The sequence below is a fragment of the Nycticebus coucang genome, chromosome Y, assembly GCF_027406575.1.
Source record: "Nycticebus coucang isolate mNycCou1 chromosome Y, mNycCou1.pri, whole genome shotgun sequence".
Lineage (NCBI taxonomy): Eukaryota > Metazoa > Chordata > Mammalia > Primates > Lorisidae > Nycticebus > Nycticebus coucang.
Window position 1 is genome coordinate 25,379,981 of NC_069805.1, and position 25,657 is coordinate 25,405,637.

Genomic DNA, 25,657 nt, shown 5'->3' on the forward strand with positions numbered 1-25,657 from the left:
ACCCTTTCTTTCAAAAGTAGAGATTAGTTTCAACTACTTTTGAAGTCCAAATGCATGGAATCAAACAGTATGTGCTCTTTTTCTATCTGGTTTCTTTGGTTTCACCTTGTAATGGTGAGATTCATTCATGTAGTTATGTGCATGGTACATGGGCATACTATGCTGTTGTTCTGAAGATTACACATTTTTTTTTCATTCCACTGTTCATGGAAGGTTGGATGGCTTTCATTTTGACATATTACAGAAAATAATGCACTGAATATTTTTGGTGCACATATATGTACATAGCTGTTCAGTATATGCTTCAGGGTAAAATAACTAGGTCATAGGGCATGTATATATGATCAACATTAGTAGATAATGCCAACCAGTTTTCTAAAGTGTTTGTACCAAAATGCCCTTTCACAAGCAGTGTTTGGGATTTCCTAATGCCCTTTATCTTTTACCAACACTTGGTATTGTCCATGTTTTTAGTTTTACCTATCTGAGGAGTATGTAGTAGCATTGCATGGTTTTAATTTGCATATTCCTAGTTACAAATGAGGCTGAGCACTTGTTCATATGCTTATTGTCCATTTGGGTATCTTCTTTGGTGAAGCATGTGTTTCTCTCTTGCCCAATTCCAGTTTTTTTTTCCTAAATTCTCCATCCTTCATTTTATCTCTTCAAGCAAATGAAGGATAGTTATTCTGAAGTTCAGGTCTGATATCTCCATTGTATGGAGTGCTTATGAGATTATTTCTATTGTCTATTCCTTTTCTTAGTTTTTGTTCACAATATTTTGTGTTCTCTTGTATGTGCTTATTTCTGAGTGAGTGATGAACACTGTATATAAAAAATGCAAAAATAACTAGAGAGCTAGAATGAAGTCTCCTTACTCGGACAGCCTTCTTGCAAGTGGCTAGAGCCCCTAGCAATCTGGAATTATCTTAACCCAATTTCAATGATTGAGATTAGGAGAAACAAGACTTTAATTCCCATGAGAGATTATTTTGAAGGATCAATACTACTATGAAATAAGAATATAATCACCAACACATTCCTAGGAATGGTAAAATGTAACTATAATCCAGACAGAAGGAGGGAAGAGGAAAGTGGGGGAGCAGGAGGTTTTGGGGGGAATCTAACCTAATGTGCATAATGCAATGAAACATTTCTATACTACTAAGAATAGAATATGAATGTTTTCACCACAATGAATAAGTAAGCAAGGAGATGGAGCAAGGAGACTGATTATGTGAATCAATTAGATGTAAGCATTCCACATTGTATATCAAATCAGCACATCCTACCCAAAAAATGCATTAATGTACACAGTTAAGATTTAATAAAGAATTAAAAAAAGAAATTCTAGACTTTATATGATTTCATTCATAAATACTCTAACATGTATCTGTAGAATATAAACTCTTAACAAATTTATGATAACCACAATAAAATTATCACGCCAGGAAAATTTAATAATTTTTTAATATTTAAGATCATTTAATCTCTAGTGCTCCCATTTTCCCTGATTTTTCAAGAAATTGTTTGAATCAGGACTCAAGGCCTATATATTGAAATTAATTAAAGTTTCTCATCTATCTTTTAATTGATAGGCTTCCCCCTCCATCTTGTTTCTCTTTTAAGTTTTCTGTTAAGGAATTTCTTTGTCCTGTTGAGTTTTGTGGAATATGGATTTTGCAGATTGCATCCTTTTGGTTTCATTTTACTCAACCTCAACCAGACTAGCTATGTACAATTCTTAACTAAAGAACACACATATAAACTAGGCCATCGAAATTTCTGCTTGTTTTTCTTTCAGAGGTATGTAAACAAGGATGGTATCCTCTCCATTAAATGTGATATGCTAGGAATCAGGTATCCTTTGTGCTTAATTAATGTTCCTTTATGAGTTTTATTAATTTAATACCAAATATTGACTTAAATAACAACTTTTAGAACAAAAATTTCAGGTATCAGAACGGATGGGGAATTTAACTAAAAAGTGTGATTAACATTAAATATTTTGAGAAATGTGTTAACAGGGGGAAGGGTAGATGGAGAATTATAAATACTTAATTGAAATATAATTCTTTCAGAAATTGAAGAAAAGTAAATTGTTGGATTCCATTGCTGCAAATGGTGGTGCTTTAAATGATATGATAAAGTACTTAATCTGAATTTTCTTAGGCTTTTAAATGGTCATATTCCCAGTGTAAATAACTCTTCTAGTAATTATCTTAGATGTACTCATAGTGTACTGTTGACAAGGCAGTTTTCTGAATGCATATGAGATAAATGGAGTTAATACCACTAAGAATGCTAAATATTGCTGTTGTACTATGATCATGAATGCATCACAAGGTATAATGGTTAATCACAAATCAATGGCCGTAGGCTCACAGAAAGGCTATTATTCACTTCCAAGGCCATTAGAAGCTCTAAATTTATAAGCTAATGAGTTTATTCTAAGCTACAAGCAGACATAGGCACCAGAGTGTAGAAGGAAATTATGGGCAATTCGACTAATGTGATGACCCCTTATGTATATATTGGCACATTTTTATTCTGTGGGTATTGTGCAGATATGCAAAATGACCATGTATTGCAGATACATTTTGGATAATGTAATGCTACGAGAACTGGAATTTGAATACATGTCAGTGAGATATTTAAAAGTTATAAATTGTCTTCAGTTCATCAGCCATTAAATAACTTTCCCTTAATAGAAAATGGCGAGAACATGTACCTTTAATAAGGAACATTACCATGAAGTAAATAATTTTGGGTTTTTAAAATATTTTTTCTCTTAGGATTTTTCTTTCTTTCTTTCTTTTTTTTTTTTTTTTGTAGAGACAGGGTCTCACTTTATGGCCCTCGGTAGAGTGCCGTGGCCTCACACAGCTCACAGCAACCTCCAACTCCTGGGCTTAAGTGATTCTCTTGCCTCAGCCTCCCGAGTAGCTGGGACTACAGGCACCCGCCACAATGCCCGGCTATTTTTTGGTTGCAGTTAGGCCGGGGCCGGATTTGAACCCGCCACCCTCGGTATATGGGGCCGGCGCCCCACTAACTGAGCCACAGGTGCCACCCCTCTTAGGATTTTTCAAAAATACATTTTTATTAACTATATTCATCCATGTTACATGACAAATTTCTTGAACTGATTCCTCCTATTAACTGAAACTTTGTATCCTATGACCAACATCTTTCCTAGGTCTCCAATGTCCCAGAAGTTCGGGGCTCTCATGATCTTGCATAGCTTTGAAGGCCTATGAACCATTCTGTATTCTAGCAACGTGGACTAGAGAGACACCAGCATGAGTTCCACTAGGTTTCAGAGTGTACATTAGTATCACACTGCTTGGTGGTAAGGATTTATAAACCCCAACATTGACACATCCCAAGTAGACAAGCAGTAACATCTTTCTTCCTTCATGTTTTTATAACAGGAGATAAATAGGTCCTAGGCTATCCAAGAGAAATTACTCCTCTGTAATTTCCACCCTGGACATAAGAGTAATCCTAAAAAGTGAAGATTTTAGCCTCCTTGATAAATCATTTCATAAGCACACAAATGACTTACCAGTGAGAATTTAAATTATTGCAATAAATCATTTCTATTTGTAACATTAATAATTCATGTCTCTGATCCTTCCCAGGAGAGCATACAAGAAATTGGATTAATACAGGTGGGTTTAGGGTTTCACTTTCTCTAAATTTTGTCTAACTGCTGTGCTGTGTCCTTTTTTAGAAGACAGGGTGCTATTTTAAGTAGCTAGAGAATGACCGGGCCATAAATTCATTCCACAGATCATACAGGCATGAAACTACATCTTGTATGTCTATTTAAATGTATACAAAAATTCAGAAAAGGTTAATTCTTTATTTGACAGTTAGCTCTGGAAAAGCTGTCTACTTGGAAATAGTCATTATAATTGATACTTAGATATGAGTTTCACTTTGAACACATCAGGAGATAACTCTCATGTTTTACAGAAAACCTGTTCAGACTTTGACTAAAAATGCATAAATGTTTTCATGATATATGGGTATATGAATTCATAAAGGTAAAAAAAAAAGGAAAAAATAATAAATCTACTAGAAATACCTCTACTTTTATAGATCTAAATAATTTTGAAAGGAAAAGGCTTTTACAAAGAAGCAAACAGTATTCATGCTTTCAACAAATACTCTCTTAAAACAGGAGGTAATGAGAGTTGTGGTGCTGGTTTTGTTTTTTTTTTTTAATAACTCTATCTGGGGGTGGAGCAAGATGGCAGCCGAGCAACAGCTTCCCTGCACATGGGCACGGTGAGTCTGGGAAGATAAGACTCCAGGCATCTCTGGCTGGTGAGATCTTCCTATAATCATCCCTTGGAGGATACAGGGAGTCAGCATGGGACTTCTGGACCCCAAGAGGATTACAAAAGCAGTGGAAAACTGGCAAGTGTTTGCATGTGTTCCATCAACCTAATCCCACCAGCAATCGTAAGTATAAGCAGCAGTGAGACTGCAAACCGGAAAGGCCTTACCTGTGAAGTGTTTTGGTGTTTTTGAACTTGGCATTCAGTTGAACTTCCTTGCGGAGAGCTTGAGCAGGAGTGCAGAGAATTTTGGGCATTGTCTAGGGCCCCAGACTGAGCCGCTGAGCGAGACGGAGTTAATAGTATTCAGCTGTCGGCTGCAAGGAGCCATTGTAAGAGAACTGCCCTGGCAAGCTCTGCCCTCAGGGTTGCAGAGCAAGGATCAGGTGGGAGCTAGTAACTTTGTGACTGAGCATCCTAAAGGTGGAGACTGAACTGCCTTACAGACTTAACCCTCAGAGGCAGAGTGAGACTGGTTTTGGCACACTGGAGCCTTGTGCTGTTGCCCCGGGTAGAGTGCCGTGCTGTCACAGCTCACAGCAACCTCAAACTCCTGGGCTTGGCAACGCCCAGACCTCCATAAGTGGTGCACCTTGACCCAGGACCTGGGACTTGTGCCCACTGGGCCTCCACATACCCTTACCAGGAACTGCTGGAGACGGACAAACCAGCGGCCTCTCTTTTATACCTTCCCTGCCTCCACACTGTCCTGCTCATCTGGCCAAAATCTCTGGTAGCTGTGTGCCCTCTCTGCCTCTGCACAGAGCCCTTCTCCTGGCCAGAGACAGCTGGAGCCTTGGGCACACTGTGAAAAAGTCACTGGGCACCAGGAACTCACAGAACTGTGTGCATCACCTCCCACCCTGTTACCGGATCCGGGTGTGTCACACTCCGGAGCTGCTTCCACAATGAGAACTCCCTTGCTGGGGCAGCCCCAGAGGAACTACACAGAGTCACTCCCTACAAAGATCCAGCAACAATAGAGTGATCCTGCTAGCATCTAATCTTGGAGAGACACCTCCCCTACTCTGAGGATGGACAGAGGCAACGGTGATAAACAATGATGAGGCAAAATCAACAGAAAAACTCTGGCAATATGAATAATCAGAGTAGACCAACTCCCCCAAGGATCAATGGGGCAGACACAGCACAAGATCCCTTGCACAAACAAATAGATGAGATGTCAGAAATGAAATTCAGAATATGGATAGAAAATAAGGTCAACTTAGAATTCCAAGCAGTAACCCAAAAGATATCTCAAAAATTCAATAAATTAAAAGACCAAAGGACCAAAAATTTTGACACATTGAGACAAGAATTTTCAGCCCTCAAAATATCTGAGAAACTCATTAGAATCTCTCAGAAACAGAATGGAACAAGCAGAAGAAAGGATTTCTGACATCGAAGAAAAAGCTTTTGAATGCTCAAAAACTCTCAAAGAGGAAGAGAAATGGAGGGAAAAAACAGATCATTCTCTCAGAGAGCTCTGGGATAATTCGAAGAAAAAAAAAATATTTGTCTTACAGGGATCCCCGAAAGTGAAAAAGTGGCTTCACACAGCACAGAGTCTATTCTCCAAAAGATTAAGAAGGAGAACTTTCTTAATCTTATGCCAAAAACATGCCAAGAGTTTCTGAAATTCAGATAGCAGACAGTTTCAGGACTCCAGCATGACTCAACCCAATACATCTCCCAGACACATCATAATCAATTTCACTAAAGTTAATATGAAGGAGAAAATTCTGAAAGCTGCCAGATGAAAGAAAACAATCACCTACAAGGGAAGAATATTAGAATAATTGCAGCTCTCTCTGCTGAAACCTTTCAAGCTAGAAGAGTATAGTCATCAACTTTTAATGTCCTAAAACAAAATAACTGTCAACCCAGGATTTTGTACTCAACTAAACTGAGTTTTATTTATGACGGAGAAATTAAATACTTCACTGACATTCACATGTTGAAGAAATTTGCCATAACTAAACCAGCTCTCCAGGATATTCTCAGACCTATACTCCATAAAGACCAGTATAATACTCCACCACAAATGTAAGCCCACCCAAAAAATTTTGATCAAATTCCAACTTCCACAGTTGCAAAAGGATTAAAAATATCCACTGGACTCTCGAAAGGCTTATCAATATTCTCAATGTGAATGGTTTAAATTGTCCTCTAAAGAGGCACAGGTTGGCTGACTGGATACAAAAATTCAAGCCAGATATCTGCTGCATACAAGAATCACATCTTACATTAAAAGACAAATATAGACTCAAGGTAAAGGGATGGTCATCTATATTCCAGGCAAACAGAAAGCAGAAAAAACAGGCATTGCAATACTATTGGCAGACACAATGGGCTTTAAACAAACCAAAATAAGGAAGGATAAGGATGGACTGTTCGTATTTGTTCAAATATGATGAGATTTCAGTTATTAATATATATGCACCCACGTAGAACACACCTCAGTTTATAACAGATACTATAACAGACAAAAGCAACTTGATTTCCTCTAGTTCCATAATAGTTGGAGATTCTAACACCTCTTTAGCAGTGCTGGATAGTCTCCAAAAAGAAGCTAAGCAAAGAAATTTTAGAATTAAACTTAACCGTTAAATATCTGGACTTAACAGACATCTACAGAACATTTCACCCCAACAAAACTGAATACACATTCCTCTCATCAGCCCATGGAACATACTCCAAAATTGACCAGATCCTATGCCAGAAATCTAACCTCAGCAATTAAAAAAAAAAATAGAAATCATTCCTTGCATCTTCTCAGACCATCATGGAGTAAAAGTTGAACTCAATAACAACAGGAGCCTATATGCCCATACAAAAACACGGAAGCTAAACAACCTAATGCTGAAGGATAGATGGGTTATAGATGAGATTAAGAAGAAAATCACCATATTTTTGGAACAAAAATACAATCAGGACATGAATTAGTAGGACCTATGGGATACTACAAAGGCAGTCCTAAGAGAAAAATTTATAGCACAGCAAGCTTTCCTCAAGAAAACGGAAAGAGAGGAAGCTAATCACTTAATGTGACATCTCAAGCAAATGGAGAAAGAAGAACACTTCAACCCCAAACCCAGCAGGAGAAAAGAAATAACCAAAATCAGAGCAGAATTAAATGAAATTGAAAACAAAAGAATTATACAACAGATCAACAAATCCAAAAGTTGGTTTTTTAAAAAGATCAATAAAATAGATAAACCTTTGGCCAACCTAACCCGGAAAAAAAGAGTAAAATTTCTAATTTCATCAATCAGAAATGTAATGGATGGCTGACTGAAGCCAGCTTTGCACAGAGAGTCCCATCCAGAAGGAGAGTTAAAGGACAGAAATTTAGCAAGTAACCTGGTGGATTAGAGCTGCACCAAGACAGAAGTTTGAAGAATGCACAATAACCAAACTGAGGCAAGCTGCGACCCCAAGGATACACACAAAAAGTACAAAATCCGTCACCAAGTGTATGGGAGTACCCTCCTCCATGAGAATGGCTCATAGTTCCCCACAAACAAATGAGCAGTGTTAAAAGTTCCTCCCACTACACTCCAAGGGTGAGACTCTCTAAAACTGAAACTACCTCCCCTACTAGGGTGCCACGGTATTCTCCTGCCAAGCATAAAACTGTATAAAACAGTATATATTCTCTACCTACAACTCTGAGCTCCCTGCACTCCCCTCCACTCTCACTTTGACGTCTGGAGTCCTGTACCACAGGAATCCAGATTCTTGGGTGATTTCTTGAGGGGTGTGGACAGGGCCTAAACTGCAGCAGGTCAGTGCTGACTCTTCATAACGGAAGTGAGGAGAAGATGGTCAGCTGAGAAGGAACCACACCAAAGATGCAGTGCCCTGAGGCCCAGAGCAGCAGCTGACTTTTGGCAACAATAGGGCTCACTCCTGGATATTCCGAAGGCACACTCTCGTCTCCCTGGGCAACCAGAGGAGGCCATTCTTCTACTCATGTGGCAACCATCACAGAACAGATCTGGGATGGAAACACAGGTCCTGTGAGTAAAGGGTTTGGCTGAGGTGGAACCGGCCCAGGTGGAACACGGGGACTAGAAATGCAAGTGCAGAACCAGGAAGTCCCCAGGGTGGGGCTGACCCAGAAGACTGCTTTACTTAGCTTAAGAGCCACACGGCCCTCAGGGAATTGTCAGACTATAGACACAGGAAGACAGGTGGGTAGAAATGACAGGTAACCGAATACAAACCTGCAGGATCAAAGACAGGGCCTGAGGTGCAGGGTCCAGGAACTCAACAGTTTCTCTTCTGCAGGGGAATTTACCAGGGACAGAAATAAATTCATGCAAAGTTGTTCTGTTCAGTTCTGTTATGTCAGTAACATCAATCAGGGGCAGGGCTGGAACTGAGTGAATACACCCACAGCCTCCATCAAGTGTACAAGGTTGTCAGGCCTCACCTCTCCCTCTAGATAGAGGCAGAGCACAGTGGTCTGGCTGAGCAGAAATAGATTTCCTTGTGATTCAGGCAGGTGCAAAGCCCTGGAGTATCTGTTCACTACAGGCAACTGGGTCAGCCAATTGCGGGGCTATCAGTGACTGGGTGTGACAGAGGTGCAAGTTGGGGAAGGAGGCATCAACCATCCCAGACTGATCTATTTGCTGGGTGGGTCCTCCTGATTCCATGCAGCACTGAACCAAGCCATACCTGAGAAGTCACCAGACTCCTGCCATCCAGTTGCCAGAGACATTTTAAATTCTCCCACCTGAGACAGGTGATGACTGAGACAATTGATTTGGACTTTTTGAAATGAGCAAAACACCAGAGATCTACGCAGGTGGTGACCTGGGTGTGTGGTTGTAGGAAGGTTTGATTTTCCTTTTCAAATTGTTGCCTGTGGAGGGTGGGTTGACTTAATTGCTGGTATTTATCCAAAGCTGAGACTTCAATCCAGAGTAACTGTTTCACCAGGGTTGAACAGAGACCAGCTGAAAACAAGACAGAACCACTTAGCCCCACCACACCATACGGGTCCCCAGTTTCTCAGGCCCATAGCATTGTATGTGTCCTCAACAAAGCTGTAGGGGAAAAAATAAAATGGTGTAAAACAATCATGGAGTGGAATCAGTGGGAAAATTTTGGTAACATGAATAACAAGAATAGATTAACCCCCCAAGGAAAGATATGGCAGATGTAACTGAAGTTCCCATTCATAAGCAGACAGCCAAGATGTCAGAAATCGGATAGCAAACAATTTTAATAGAATGGAGGAAAATTTGGAATTAGAAATAAGAGGAGCAATTCAAAAGTCGGAATTAGAAATTTGAGTAGAAATTCAAAAGTTGTCACAAGGATAGAACAAATTTTTTTCTTTTTTTGTGGTTTTTTGGCTGGGGCTGGGTTTGAACCCGCCACCTCCGGCGTATGGGACCGGCGCCCTACTCACTGAGCCACAGGAGTTGCCCGGACTGAACAAATTTAAGATAAAACCACCAAAGATTTTGACACAGTTGAGCAAGAATTTTCCGCCCTCAAAGATATGAAAAATACAGTAGAAGCCCTCAGTAACAGAGTGGAACAAACAGAAGAAAGGATTTCTGAAATTGAAGACAAAGCCTTTGAATGCTCCCAAACTCTCAAACATGAAGAGAAATGGAGAGCAAAAATGGATCATTCTCTCAGAGAGTCTGGGATAATTCAAAGAAGGCTTATATCTGCCTCATTGGAATCCCTAAAGGTGATGAAGTGGCCATACAAGGCACAGAGGCCCTTTTCCATGAAATTAAGAAACAGAATTTTCCAGACAAGCCAAGAGATTCTGAAATACCGATAGCAGACAGTTTTAGAACCCCAACACGACTCAATCCTAATAAGATATCCCCCAGGCATATCATAATTCACTTCGCTAAAGTTAATATGAAGGAGAAAATTCTGAAAGCAGCCAGACGTAAGAAATCCATTACTTACAAAGAGTAGAATATCAGAATGACTGCAGATCTCTCTGCTGAAACTTTTTAAGCCAGAAGAGGGTGGTCATCGAATTTTAATCTGCTAAAGCAAAATAACTTTCAACCCCGGATCCTGTATCCAGCTAAACTGAGTTTCATTTATGATGGAGAAATTAAATACTTTAATGACATTCATATGTTGAAGAAATTTGCAATAACCAGCTCTAGCTCTTCAGGATATTCTCAGACCTATCCTCCATAATGAACACCCAATCCTCTATCACAAAAGTGAACTCACTCAGAAACATTTGATCAAACTCCAACATCCACAGTACTGAAAGGATTAAAAATGTCCACTGGACTTTCAAAAAATTTGATACCCAAAATTTGACAAGACTTATCGATATTCTTCATTTATGTGAACGGCTTAAACTGTCCTCTAAAGAGGCTCAGGTTAACTGACGGGATACAAAAACTCAGGCCAGATATTTTCTGCATACAAGAATCACATCTTACCTTCAAAGATAAATATAGACTCATGGTGAAAGGATGGTCGTCCATATATCAGGCAAATGGTAATCATAAAAAAGCAGGAGCTGCAATTCTATTTGCAGATACAATAGGCTTTAAGGCAACAAAAGTAACAAAGGATAATAATGGTCATTTCATATTTGTTAAGGGTAATACTCAATATGATGACATTCCAATTATTACTATCTATGCACTCAACCAGAATGCACCTCAGTTTACAAGAGAAACTCTGACAGACATGAGCAACATGATTTCCTCAAGTTCCATAATACTTGGACATTTCAACAATTTTTTGGCAGTGTTGGATCGATCCTCCAATAAGAAGCTGAGCAAAGAATTTGTAGATTTAAACCTAACCATCCAACATTTGGATTTAGCAGACATCTACAGAACATTTCATCCCAACAAAACTGAATATACAAACTTCCATCAGCCCACGGAACATACTCCAAAATCGATCACATCTTAGGTCACAAGTCTTATCTCAGTAAATTTAAAGGAACAGAAATTATTCCTTGCATCTTCACAGACCACCATGGAATAAAAGTTGAACTCAGTAACAACAGGAATCTGCATACTCATAGAAAAACATTCAAGTTAAATAACCTTATGCTAAATAATAGCTGGGTCACAGATGATATTAAGAAGAAAATTGCCAAATTTTTGGAACAAAACAACGATGAAGACACGAATTATCAGAACCTCTGGGATACCTCAAAGGCAGTCATAAGAAGGAAATTTATAGCATGGCAAGCCTTCCTCAAGAGAACAGAAAGAGAGGAAGTTAACAACTCAATTGGACATCTTATGAAACCAGAAAATAAAGAACATTCCAACTCCAAACCAAAAAGTAGAAGAAAAAAAAAATAACCAAAATTAAAGCAGAATTAAATGAAATTGAAAACAATAGAGTTATACAACAGATAAATAAAAAAGTTGTTTTTTTTGATAAGGTCAATAAAATAGATAAACCTTTGGCTAACTTAAAAAGGAAAAAAAGAGTAAGCTCATCAATCAGAAATGACAAAGATGAAATAACAGACTCCTCAGAAATTCAAAAAAATTATTAATAAATATTACAAGAAAGTTATTCTCAGAAATATGAAAATCTGAAGGAAATTGACCAATACTTGAAAGCATGTCACCTTCCAAGATTTAGCCAGAATCAAGTATAAATATTGAAAAGGGTCAAATCTGGTTCTGAAATAGCATCAAGCATACAAAATCTCCCTGAAAAGAAAGCCCGGGACTAGATGGCTTCAAGTCAGAATTCTACTAAACCTTTAAGAGGAATTAGTACCTATGTTACTAAACCTTTTCCAAAATGTAGAAAAAGAAGGAAGATTACCCAACATGTTCAATGAAACAAACATCACCCTGATCTGCAAACCAGGAAAAGACCCAACAACAAAAGAAAATTATAGACCAATATCACTAATGAATATAGATGCAAAAATATCCAACAAGATCCTAGTAAACAGAATCCAGCAACATATCAAACGAATTATACATCATGACATAGTCCATTTTATCCCAGGGTCTCAAGGCTGGTTCAATATACGTAAATTTATAAGTATTCTTCCGCTCATAAACAAATTAAAAAACAAAGAACATATGATTCTCTCAATTGATGCAGAAAAAGCTTTTGATAATATCCAGCATCTTTTCAGAATCCGAACACTAAACAAAATTGGTATAGAAGGGTTATTTCTTAAACTGATAAAAGCGATATACTGAAAATCCACAGCCAATATAGTATTGAATCGAGTTAAATTGAAATCATTTCCATTCAGATAAGGAACCAGAAAGGGATGCCCATTGTCTCCACTGCTCTTTAACATTGTAGTACAAGTTTTAGCCATCACTATTAGGGAAGAAGAGGCAATCAAGGGTATCCATATAGGGTCAGATGAGATCAAACTTTCGCTCTTTGCAGATGATATGCTTGTATATCTGGAAAACACCATGGATTCTACTACAAAACTCTAAGAAGTGATCAAGGAATATAGCAGCATCTCAGGTTACAAAATCAGCGTTCGTAAATGGGTTAGCCTTTATATATACCAACAATAGTCAAGCTGAAAAAACAGTTAGCGGCTCTATTCCATTCACAGTAGTGCCAAAGAAGATGAAATATTTGGCAGTTTATCTAACAAAGGATGTGAAAGATCTCTATAAAGAGAACTATGAAACTCTAAGAAAAGAAATAGCTGAAAATGTTAAGAAATGGAAATACATACCATGCTCATGGTTGGGAAGAATCAACATTGTTAAAATGTCCATACTACCCAAGGCAATATACAATTTTAACTCAATCCCTATTAAAACTCCACTGTCATACTTAAAGATCTTGAAAAAATAATGCTTCATTTTTTATGGAATCAGAAAAACCTCAAATAGCCAAGACATTATACAGAAATAAAAACAAAGTAGTTGGAATCATGCTACCAGACCTCAGACTATACTACAAATTGATGGTGATCAAAACAGCATGGTATTGGCACAAAAATAGAGAAGTAGATGTCTGGAACAGAATAGAGAACCAGCGACATACCATTATTTGATCTTTGCCAAGCCATATAAAAAAATTCGGTGGGTAAAATATTCCCTATTTTACAAATGGTGCTGGATGTATGCCTGGCAACATGTGGAAGACTGAAACTGGACCCACACCTTTCACCATTAACTAAGATAGACTCTCACTGGATTAAAGATTCAAACTTAAGACATGAAACTATAAAAATACTAGCAGAGAGGGCAGGGAAAACCCTAGAAGAAATCGGTCTGGGTGAGTATTTTATGAGGAGGACCTCCAGGACAATATAAGCAGCTTCAAAAATACACTACTGGGACCTGATCAAACTAAAAAGCTTCTGCGCAGCCCAGAACACAGTAGGTAAAGTAAGCAAACGGCCCTCAGAATGGGAGAAGATTTTTCAGTTTATGTCTCCAACAAAGGTTTAATAACCAGAATCCACAGAGAACTTAAACATATAAGCAAGAAAAGAACAAGTGATCCCATTGCAGGCTGGGCAAGGGACTTGAAGAGAAACTTCTCTGAAGAAGACAGGCGCACGGCCTACAGACATATGAAAAAATGCTCATCATCTTTAATCATCAGAGAAATGCAAATCAAAACTACTTTGAGATATCATCTAACTCCAGTAAGATTAGCCCATATCACAAAATCCCAAGACGAGATGTTGGCGTGGATGTGGAGAAAAGGGAACACTTCTACACTGTTGGTGTGAATACAAATTAATACATTACTTTTGGAAAGATGTTTGGAGAACACTTAGAGATCTAAAAATAGGGGGGAGGAGACAAGATGTCTGACTGAATCCAGCTTTCCACAGAGGATCCCGTTTAGAAGGGGAGTTAAAGGACAAAATTCAGAATGTAACCTGGTGGATTTGAGCTGCACTAAGATAGAAGGTTGAAGAATGCACATCGACCCCGCTGAGGCAAAGTGTGACCACAAGGATACAAACAAAAGGTACAAAATCCATCGCAAAGCAGGCGGGAGTCCCTTCCTCCATGAGAACGGCTTTGAGTGCCCCAAAGACAATTGGGCAGAGTTCAAAGGTCCTCCCACTACACTCCACTGGAAAGACCCTTTAAAACTTGACCTACCTCCCCTACTAGGGTGCCATGGCATTCTGCCAGGCATAAAACTGTGTAAAACTGTGTATGTTCTCTGCCTGAAACTCTGAGCTCTCAGAACTCCCCTGCACTTTCACTCTGGGGTCTGGAGGCCTGTCTCTCAGGAGTTCGGATTCTTGGGTGATTTCTCGAGGTGGACAGTGCCTGGACGGCGGCTATTCGACGCTGAATCTGGGGTGCAGGAGCGAGCAGATGACGTTCGGCTGAGAGGGAAGCACACCTGAGCAGCGGCTCCCTCAGGCACAGTGTGGCAGCCATATTTTGGTGACAATACGACCAGGCATAGAACTGTGTAAAACTTTATGTGTTCTCTGCCTGTGATCCTGAGCTCCCAGCGCTCCCCTCCACTCTCACTCCGAGGTCTGGTGGCCTGTCCCCCAGGAATCCAGACTCTTGGGTTATTTCTCGGGTGTTGTGGACAGTGCCTGGGCTGCAGCCGGTAAGTGCTTGCTCTGGGGCATGGGAGCGAGGAGAGGATGGTTGGCTAAGAGGGAACCGCACCTGAGCAGCAGTTCCCTGAGACACACTGCAACAGCCGTCTTTTGGCGACAATACGGCCAGGCATAAAACTCTGTAAACTGTATGTATTATCTACCTGCGACCCTGAACTCCCAGCATTTTTCTCCACTCTCACTCTGGGATCTGGAGGTCTGTCCCCCAGGAGTCCAGACTCTTGGGCGATAACTCAAGGAGTGTGGACAGTGCCTGAGCTGCAGCCGGTTTTTGCAGACTCTGGGGCATGGGAAAGAGGAGAGGATGGTTGGCTGAGAGGGAACCACACCAGAGCAGTGTCTCCCTGAGGCATAAAACAGCAGCCCTCTCTTAGCAGTATATACGGCTCACCCCGGGATATTCTGAAGTTACACCCCCTGTCTCCCTGGGCAACCAGAAACCATGAGTAAAGGATTTGCCTGAGGCAGCATCGGCTTGCAAACTGGGGAAACTCCCAGGGCGGGGCTGACACAGAGGACAGCTTTACTGAGCCTAAGATGCACCTGGCCCTCAGGGGATCATCAGTCTATAGACAAAGGAAGGTAGCAGGACAGAACTGACAGCTAACCGAATACAAACTTGTAGGAGCAAAGACAAGCTGATTTGATTTCCTTCTTTTCTGCAGGGGAACCGCAAAGTTGTTCTGTTCTGTTCTGTCAATAACATTAATCAGAGACGGGACTGGATCTGAGTGAACACCCCCAACCTTCATCAAGCACCCAAGGCGGTCAGGCCTCACCTCCTCCTGCTAGAGAGAGGCAGAGTGCAGTGTCATGGCAGACTTCCTTGTGATTTAGGCAGGTGTAAACTTCTGGAGTATCGGTTCACTACAGGCATCAGGGTCAGGCAACTGCAGGGCTATTAGTGACTGGGTGTGACAGTGGCGCATGACGGGGAAGGAGGCATCAACCTTCCCAGACTGATCTATTGGCTGGGTGGCTCCTCCTGACTCTACGCAGCACTGGAGCAAGCAAGCCAGATCAGAGTAGTCACCAGACCCCTGTGATCCAGTTGCTAGAGACCTCTTAAACTCTCTCACCCAAGACAGGTGCAGACTGAGACAATTGATTTGGACCTTTTGAACTGAGCCAATCGCCTGAGGACAAATCAGGTGATGCCCTGGGTGGGCAGTTGTAAAAAGGTTTGATTTTCCTTTTTCAAATGTTGCCTGTGGTGGGCAGGGTGACTTAATTGCTGATATTTCTCTATAGCTGAGACCTCAATCCAGAGTATCTGTTTCACTATGGTCAAATAGAAACCAGCTGAAAACAAGACAGAACCACTTAGCCACACTACACCAATCAGGGCCCCAGTTTCTCAGGCCACAACATTGTATGGGCCCTTGACAAAGCCCCAGGGGAAAAATCAAAGGGAGTAAAACAACCATGGGGCAAAATCAGCAGAAAAACTCTGGTAACATTAATAAGCAGAATAGATCAACCCCCCAAAGAAAGATATGGCAGATGTAATTGAAGATCCCATTCATAAACAACTGGCGGAGATGTCTGAAATCGAATTCAGAATTTGGATTGCAAACAAGATTAATAAAGTGGAGGAAAATTTGGAATTAAAACTTCAAGCACCAATTCAAAAGTTGGAATTAGGAATTCGAGGAGAAATTCAAAATTTGTCTCAAGAATTCAATGAATTTAAAGACAAAACCACCAAAGACTTAGAGACACTGAAGCAAGATTTTGCAGCCCTCTAAGATCTGAAAGATACAGTAGAATCCCTCAGTAAGAGTGGAGCAAGCAGAAGAAAGGATCTCTGACATTGAAGACAAGCCACTGAATGCTCTCAAACTCTCAAAGAGGAAGAGAAATGGAGAGCAAAACAGATAATTCTCTCGAGAGCTCTGGGATAATTCAAAGAAGGCTAATATCTGACACATTGGAGTCCCTGAAACCAATGAAGTCGCTTTGCTAGATACAGAGGCCCTTCTCCTTGAAATTATGAAAAAGAATTATCCAGACATGCCTAGAGATTCTGAAATTCAGATAGCAGACAGTTTTAGAACCCCAGCATGACTCAATCCCAATAAGTCCTGCCCAGGCATATCATAATCAACTTCACTAAAGTTAATATGAAGGAGAAAATTCTTAAAGCAGCCAGATGAAAGAAAGCCATTACCTATAAAGGGAAGAATATGAGAATGGTTGCAGATGTCTCTGCTGAAACTTTTCAAGCCAGAGAGGGTGGTCATCAACTTTTAGTCTCCTAAAACCAAATAACTTTCAACCTCGGATACTGTATCCAGCTAAACTGACTTTCATTTATGACAGAGAAGTTAAATACTTTAATGACATTCATATGTTGAAGACATTTGCCATAACCAAACCAGCTCTTCAGAACATTCTCAGACCTGTCCTCCATAATGACCAACCCAATCCTCCACCACAAAATAAACTCACTCAGAAACTTCTGACCAAACTCCAACTCCCACACTGGCAAAAGGATTAAAAATGTCCACTGGATTTTTGAAAAATTTGATACCCAAATTTTTATCAGATCTATCAATATTCTCCATTAATATGAATGGCTTAAACTGTCCTCTAAAGAGGCATAGGTCAGCTGATTGGATACAAAAACTCAGGCCAGATATTTATTGCATACAAGAATCACATCTTAACTTAAAATACAAATAAAGACTCAGGGTGAAAGGATGGTCATCCATATATCAGGCAAATGGTGATCAGGAAAAATGTAGGTGTTGCAAATCAATTTGCAGATACAATAGGCTTTAAACCAACAAAAGTAAGGAAGGATAAGAATGGTCACTTCATATTTGTTAAGTGTAATACTCCATATGATGAGATTTCAATTATTAATATCTATGCACCCAAGCAGACTGCACCTCAATTTATAAGAGAAACTCTAACAGACATGAGTAACTTGGTTTCCTCCAGTTCCATAATAGTTGGAGATTTCAACACTCCCTTGGCAGTGTTGGATCGATCCTCCAATAAGAAGCTGAGCAAAGAAATCTTAGATTTAAACCTAACCATCCAACACTTGAATTTAGCATACATCTACAGAACATTTCATCCCAATGAAACTGAATATACATACTTCTCATCAGCCCACAGAACATACTCCAAAATTGACCATATTTCAGGTCACAAGTCTAACCTCAGTAAATTATTGGGCGACGCCTGTGGCTCAGTCGGTAAGGCTCTGGCCCCATATACCGAGGGTGGCAGGTTCAAACCCGGCCCCGGCCAAACTGCAACCAAAAAATAGCCGGGCGTTGTGGCGGATGCCTGTAGTCCCAGCTACTCGGGAAGCTGAGGCAAGAGAATCGCTTAAGCCCAGGAGTTGGAGGTTGCTGTGAGCTGTGTGAGGCCACGGCACTCTACCGAGGGCCATAAAGTGAGACTCTGTCTCTACAAAAAAAAAATAAAAAAATAGAAATTATTCCTGGCATCTTCACAGACCACCATGGAATAAATGTTGAGCTCAGTATCAACAGGAATCTGCAAACTCATACAAAAATATGGAAGTTAAATAACCTTATGCTGAATGATAGCTGGGTCAGAGATAAGATCAAGAATGAAATTGCCAAATTTCTGGAACAAAATGACAATGAAAACACGAATTATCAGATCCTCAGGTATACCTCAAAGGCAGTCCTAAGAGAAAAATTTATAGCACTGCAAGCCTTCCTCAAGAGAACGGAAAGAGAGGAAGTTAACAACTTAATGGGACATCTCAAGCAACTGGAAAAGGAAGAACATTCCAACCCCAAACCCAGTAGAAGAAAAGAAATAACCAAATTAGAGCAGAATTAAATGAAATTGAAAACAAAAGAATTATACAACAGATCAATAAAACAAAAAGTTGTTTTTTGAAAAGGTCAATAGATAAATCTTTGGCCAACCTAATCAGAAAAAAAAGAGTAAAATCTCTAATTTTATTAATGAGAAAGGACAAAGACTAAATAACAACAGACTCTTCAGAAATCCAAAAAATCCTTAAAGAATATTACAAGAAATTTGATTCTCAGAAATATGAAAATCTGAAGGAAATTGACCGATACTTGGAAGCACATCACCTTCCAAGACTTAGCCAGAATCAAGTGGAAATGCTGAACAGGCCCATACCAAGTTCTGAAATAGCATCAATCATACGAAACCCCCCTAAAAAGAAAAGCCCAAGACCAGATGGTTTCACGTCTGAATTCTACCAAACCTTTAAAGAGGAATTAGTACCTATATTCTCAACCTGTTCCAAAAGGTAGAAAAAGAAGGAAGACTACCCAACACGTTCTATGAAGCAAACATTACCCTGATCCCCAAACCAGGAAAAGCCCCAACAAGAAAAGAAAATTATAGACCAATATCACTTTTGAATATAGATGTAAAAATATTCAACAAGATCCTATCAAACAGAATCCAGCAACATATCAAACAAATTATATATCATGACCAAGTCACTTTTATCTCAGGATCTCAAGGCTGGTTCAACATCCATAAATCTATAAGTATAATTCAGCACATAAACAAATTAAAAAACAAAGACCACATGATTCTCTCAATGGATGAAGAAAAAGCTTTCGATAATGTCCAGCTTCCCTTCATGACCAGAACACTTAAGAAAATCGGTATAGAAGGGACATTTCTCAAACTAATAGAGGCCATCTACAGCAAACCCACAGCCAATATCGTACAGAATGGAGTTAAATTGAAATCATTTCCACTCAGATAAGGAACCAGACAAGGCTGATCATTGTCTCCATTGCTCTTTAACATTGTAATGGACGTTTTAGCCACCACAATTAGGGAAGAAAAGGTGATCAAGGGTATCCATATACAGTCAGAAGAGATCAAACTTTTGCTCTTCACAGGTGAAATGATTGTATATCTTGAAAACACTAGAGATTCCACTACAAAACTCTTAGAGGTGATCATGGATACAGCAGCGTCACAGGTTACAAAATCAACATTCATAAATCAGTAGCCTTTATATATACCAAGAATAGTCAAGTTGAAAAAACAGTTAAGGACTCTATTTCATTCACAGTAGTGCCAAAGAAGATAAAATATTTGGGAGTTTATCTAAAAAAGGATGTGAAAGATCTCTTAAGGAGAACTATGAAACTCTAAGAAAAGAAATAGGTGAAAATGTTAACAAATGGAAAAACATACCATGTTCATGGCTGGGAAGAATTAACATTGTAAAATGTCCATACTACCCAAAGCAATATATAATTTTAATGCAATCCCTATTTAAGCTCCACTGTCGTACTTTAAAGAGCTTGAAAAACAATACTTCATTTTATGTGGAATAAGAAAAAACTTCGAATGGCCAAGACATTACTCAGAAATAAAAACAAAGCCAGAGGAATCACATTACCAGATCTCAGAATATACTGCAAATCGATAGTGATCAAAATAGCATGGTACTGGCACAAAAACAGTGAAGTGGAACAGAACAGAGAACCAAGAGATGAATCCAGCTACTTGCCATTATTTGATCTTTGCCAAGCCAATTCAAAACATTCATTATGGAAAAGATTCCGTATTTAACAACTGGTGCTGGGTGAACTGGCTGGCAACCTGTAGAAGACTGAAACTGGACCCACATCTTTCACCGTTAACTAAGATAGACTCTCACTGGATTAAATATTTAAACTTAAGACATGAAACTATAAAAATACTAGAAGAGAGTGCAGGGAAAACCCTTGAATAAATCGGTCTGGATGAGTATTTTATGTGGAGGACCTCGCCCGACAATTGAAGGAGCTTCAAAAATACACTATTGGGACCTGATCAAACTGAAAAGCTTCTGCACAGCCAAGAACACAGTATGTAAAGCAAGCAAACAGCCCTCAGAATGAGAGAAGATATTTGCAGGTTATGTATCCCACAAAGGTTTACTAACCAGAATTCACAGAGAACTCAAACGTGTAAGCAAAAAAAAAAAACAAATGATCCCACCGCAGGCTGGGCAAGCGATTTGAGGAGAAACTTCTGTGAAGAAGACAGGCGCACGGCCTACAGACATATGAAAAAATGCTCACCATCTTTAATCATCAGAGAAATGCAAGTCAAAACTACGTTGAGATATCATCTAACTCCAGTAAGATTAGCCTATATCATAAAATCCCAAGACCAGAGATGTTGGCATTGATGTGGAGAAAAGGGAACAGTTCTATACTGCTGGTGGGAATGCAAATGAATACATTCTTTTTGGAAAAAATGTATGGAGAACACTTAGAGATCTAAAAATAGATCTGCCATTCAATTTTATAATTCCTCTACTAGGCATGTACCCAGAAGACCAAAAATCACACCATAACAAAGTACGAGAATTGCTAAATCATGGAAAAAACCCAAGTGCCCATCAATCCACGAATGGAATAATAAATTGTGGTATATGTACACCATAGAATATTATGCAGCCTTAAAGAAAGATGGAGACTTTACCTCTTTCATGTTTACATGGATGGAGCTTGAACATATTCTTCTTAGTAAAGTATCACAAGAATGGAAGAAAAAGTATCCAATGGACTCAGCCCTACTATGAAACTAATTTATGGCTTTCACATGAAAGCTATAACCCAGTTATAACCTAAGAATAGGGGGAAGGGGGAACGGGAGCAGATGGAGGCGGGAGGTGGGCGGAGTGAGGGTGATTGTTGGGATTACACCTTTGGTGCATCTTACAATGTTATATGTGAAACTTATTAAATGTAGAATGTAAATGTCTTAACACAATAACTAAGAAAATGCCAGGAAGGCTATGTTAACCAGTGTGATAAAAATGTGTCAAATGTTCTATATAACCAGTGTATGGTGCCCCATGATCACATTAATGTACACAGCTATGATTTAATAATAAAAAAGAAAAATAGAATAAAGAAACATTCTAAGGTATGATTCTGAAATTCACATTGCTACTTATTTGTAAGGGTAGTTTTTAAAAACCTGTAGTCTTTACAATGAACATCAAGACACTGCTACGAAATTTCTCACATTATTTACACATTAAATATTATCCATAGTTAAATGAAATTTCATTATTTGATAAATTTCTCATTTATCTGCCAAGTTGCCAAATTTGATGGTGGCTTTAATGAAGTACAATATAAAATAAACTTTTCTCTCCCACCCTCACCATCACCTATAACATTTAATTGTGGGCAGCAGTTTTTATACGCTGATTACTGTTCACTGTCAACATAATGATAATATCTACTACATAAGCCAGCAAATCTCTAGAGCAGCACTTGTCCAATAGAACTATTCGTGGTGATGAAAATGTTCTATATCCTGTGCTTTGCAATATGGTAGGTAGCCTCTAGCCACGTAGTGGCTATTGGGTACTTCAAGTATTGCTAATGCGACTAAAGAACTAAACTTTACATTTTATTTAAGTCATTTAAATAGTCCTGTGTGGCTAATGGACAGTACAACCTTTGAGTATCTAAGAAGAAACACACACATACACGTGTTTCACTTATTATCTAACTCACATTTATTAAAAATGGAAGATGACAGAAAAGCATAAAATCTGCTTCAGTATACAAGTGTAATTATCTTCCCTTTGACTAATAAATGAAAGTATTTTATACCACAAAAGGAATTTTGAGAATGACATCCTCTGAAATAAAAGCAGCTATTTTGCAAAGAAGAGAGCAGCCACACACCTCCTTCTAGTGGCAAGAGATAACGTTGGTGCTGAAAAGCTGAATTGCTCCTGCTCCTTTATACATAAAATTGCTCACAGGTATTTCTTTTATAAAAATATAACTTACAAAGATTCTGAATCAGAGATTACATAAAAGATAGTGGCCGAGTAATAGCTTCTCTGCAGCTGGGTGCAATGAGAGTAGCAAGAAAAAACTCCAGGTATCTCTGGCTGGTGAGTTTTGCCCAGAGGCTTCCCTTTGTTGACACAGGAAGCCAGTGAGATACTTCTGGACCACACGAGGAGGACAGAAGCGGTGGAAAATCTGGCAAATGGTAGGTGCATATGTTGGATCAGAGGCTGTCCACACCTGTACCCACAGCAACAGAAAGACTGCAAGCAGGAAAAGCTTTACCTGTGGGCTGTTTTAATTTTCTTGGACTTGGGCACTAATTGAAGTGCTTTGGGAGATCATTGCCTGGTGTGTGCAGAAGACTTTGGGTGTTGTCTGGGGCCTTGGTGTGAGACGCTGTGACAGTAGGGAGTTAATATCATTCAGCTGTGGGCTGCCCCTGTGTTTGCAGCGTGTTGATCAGCCGGGAGACCTTGGGCCAGCAATCCAGTGACTGTACTGCCCAAAGGAGGCTACTGAGACACTGGGGAAGTGTGGAGTTCCAAGTGTGGAAGAATAACAGCCTTGGTCCTCAGGTGCATAGTGGGAGTCTGGACTTGGTGCACTGGATAAGCAGACAGCCACACTGGGAGAGATCCTAGGGATAAGTGCCTTCCTCGGAAAACATCTGCTTGGCCAAGGTTCATAGTTTGGAGTGTCTTTTAAGTGGGCTGAGGACATTTTGGGATCCCAAGCCTGCAGGGTCTGAGAGATCAGCAGAGGCCTCCAGTCTCCATCTCATGAAGCTGTATCAACATTGTGATTCACATCTTTTATCTCAGAAGATCACCTGTTGCCCAAACATTATTCAGAAAGATATATTCAGAAAGATTATATATATATACATTATTTGATTCTTCAGGTTTGGGGTTTGGGGGGTTTTGGGGGGATTTTCTTTTTTTGTTTGTTCAGTTTTTTTCTTGATTTCAAAATTTTTTCTTGATATTTTTTCTTTTTCTTTTTCTTTTTTTCACTATCCTTGTTTAAATATGATCTTTCATTTTTGCCTTCTTTAACAATTAGAATTTTATTTTTGCCAGTGTTTCTCCCCTTCTTATTTCTTTTTTTCCTTCCAATGTTACCCCATAAGGGTTCTTGATTGTTTGTTTTGGTTTGATTTATAGTATTTTTGGCTTTCCTTTCCATGTGGTGGAGATGGTGTACTGTGTTTGATTTGGCTGACAAAGAGCTGTTAAACTCAAGGGAATCACCCTACTCAGCACCTCCAAAGGTTGGGGTTCTTCAAGGTTGGGTCATTGTATCCTACTATACTCCTAATTTATTCTTATTTCCTTGTCTCAGTGCCTTTCCATTTTTTGACAATATTCGTTTTTACTCAACTCCTCTTCTTTCTTTCTTTCTGAAATCTTTTTTTCCCTTCTTGCTCTTCAATTTTCTCATTTTATGGTTCCCTACCAAAAGGACTCATTGAAACTTTAAAGAGTAAGAAGTGAAAGAATAATTAGGGTAAGAAAACAGATACGAAAAAAGCACTCATGAAGAAGAATCAGCAGAAAAATCCTGGTAACATGAAATACCAGTTCAGAATAACCCCTTCTAGGAATTATGAGGTAGCTACAGCAGAGGACTCCGTCTTTAAAAAAAATTAGAAATGACAGAAGTGGAATTTAAAATACAGATGATGAGAACAATGAAGGAAATTGCTGAGAAAGTGGAAAACAATCAAAAAACAATGAAGGAAATTGCTGAGGAAGTAGATAACTGAAAGGCAATCCCAAAACAGAACCAAATGAGAGATGAAAGATATGAAGACTATCAAAAGGATATAGCAGAACCGAAGGAACTGAAGCAGTCAGTTAGGGAACTTAAGGATGCCATAGAAAGTATTAACAACTTATAAGATCATTCAGAAGAAAGAATCTTAGAAGTACAGGATAAAGCTCTTAAGATAACTGAGATATTTAAAGAGGTAGAAGAGAAGAGAGAGAAAGCAGAATGGTCACTGACAGAATTATGGGACTCTATGAAGTGTTCAAACATACGAGTTATAGGTATCCCAAAAGGGGATGAAGAATGCCCCAGAGAAATGAAAGCCATTCCAGAGAATATTATAAATGAAAATTTCCCTAATATCACCAAAGATTCATACAAATTCCTTTCAGAGGGATATCGGTTCCCTCGTCACCTCAATTCAAATAGAGCTTCTCCAAGGCATATTGTGATGAATCTATCTAAAGTCAAGACAAAAGTAAAGATTTTACAAGCTGCCAGGAACAAGCGCCAACTGACTTACAGGGGTACACCCATCAGGGTCACTGAAGACTTCTCTAGTGAAACTTTTCAGGCCAGAAGACAATGGTCATCTGTCTTTAATCTACTGAAAAAGAACTTCCAGCCCAGAATTTTATATCCCACTAAGCTAAGCTTTAAAATTGATGATAAAATTAAATATTTTATTGATATACAAACATTGAGGAAATTTGCCACAACAAGACCAGCCTTACTGGAAATATTTCAACCTGTTCTACACACTGACCATCACAATGGACCTTCAGCAAAGTAAACACCCAGAAATTAAAGGACAAAACCTAGTTTCAACAATGATGCAAAAGACAAAACTAAGCAATGGACTTTCACAAAATAAGATGAGTAGAATGCTAACACACTTATCAATTACCTCAAAAATGTCAATGGCTTGACTTTCCCACTGAAGAGGGATAAACTGGCTCATTGGATTAAAAAACAGAAGCCATCTATTTGCTGTTTTCAGGAAACACACCTCATGTCAAAAGACAAATTAAAACTCAGAGTTAAAGGTTAAAAGTCAATTTTTCAGGCAAATGGAATTCATAAGAAAAGAGGGGTCACAATCTTATTTTCAGATACATGTGGATTTACAGCAAATAAAGTAAAAAAGACAATGATGGTCACTT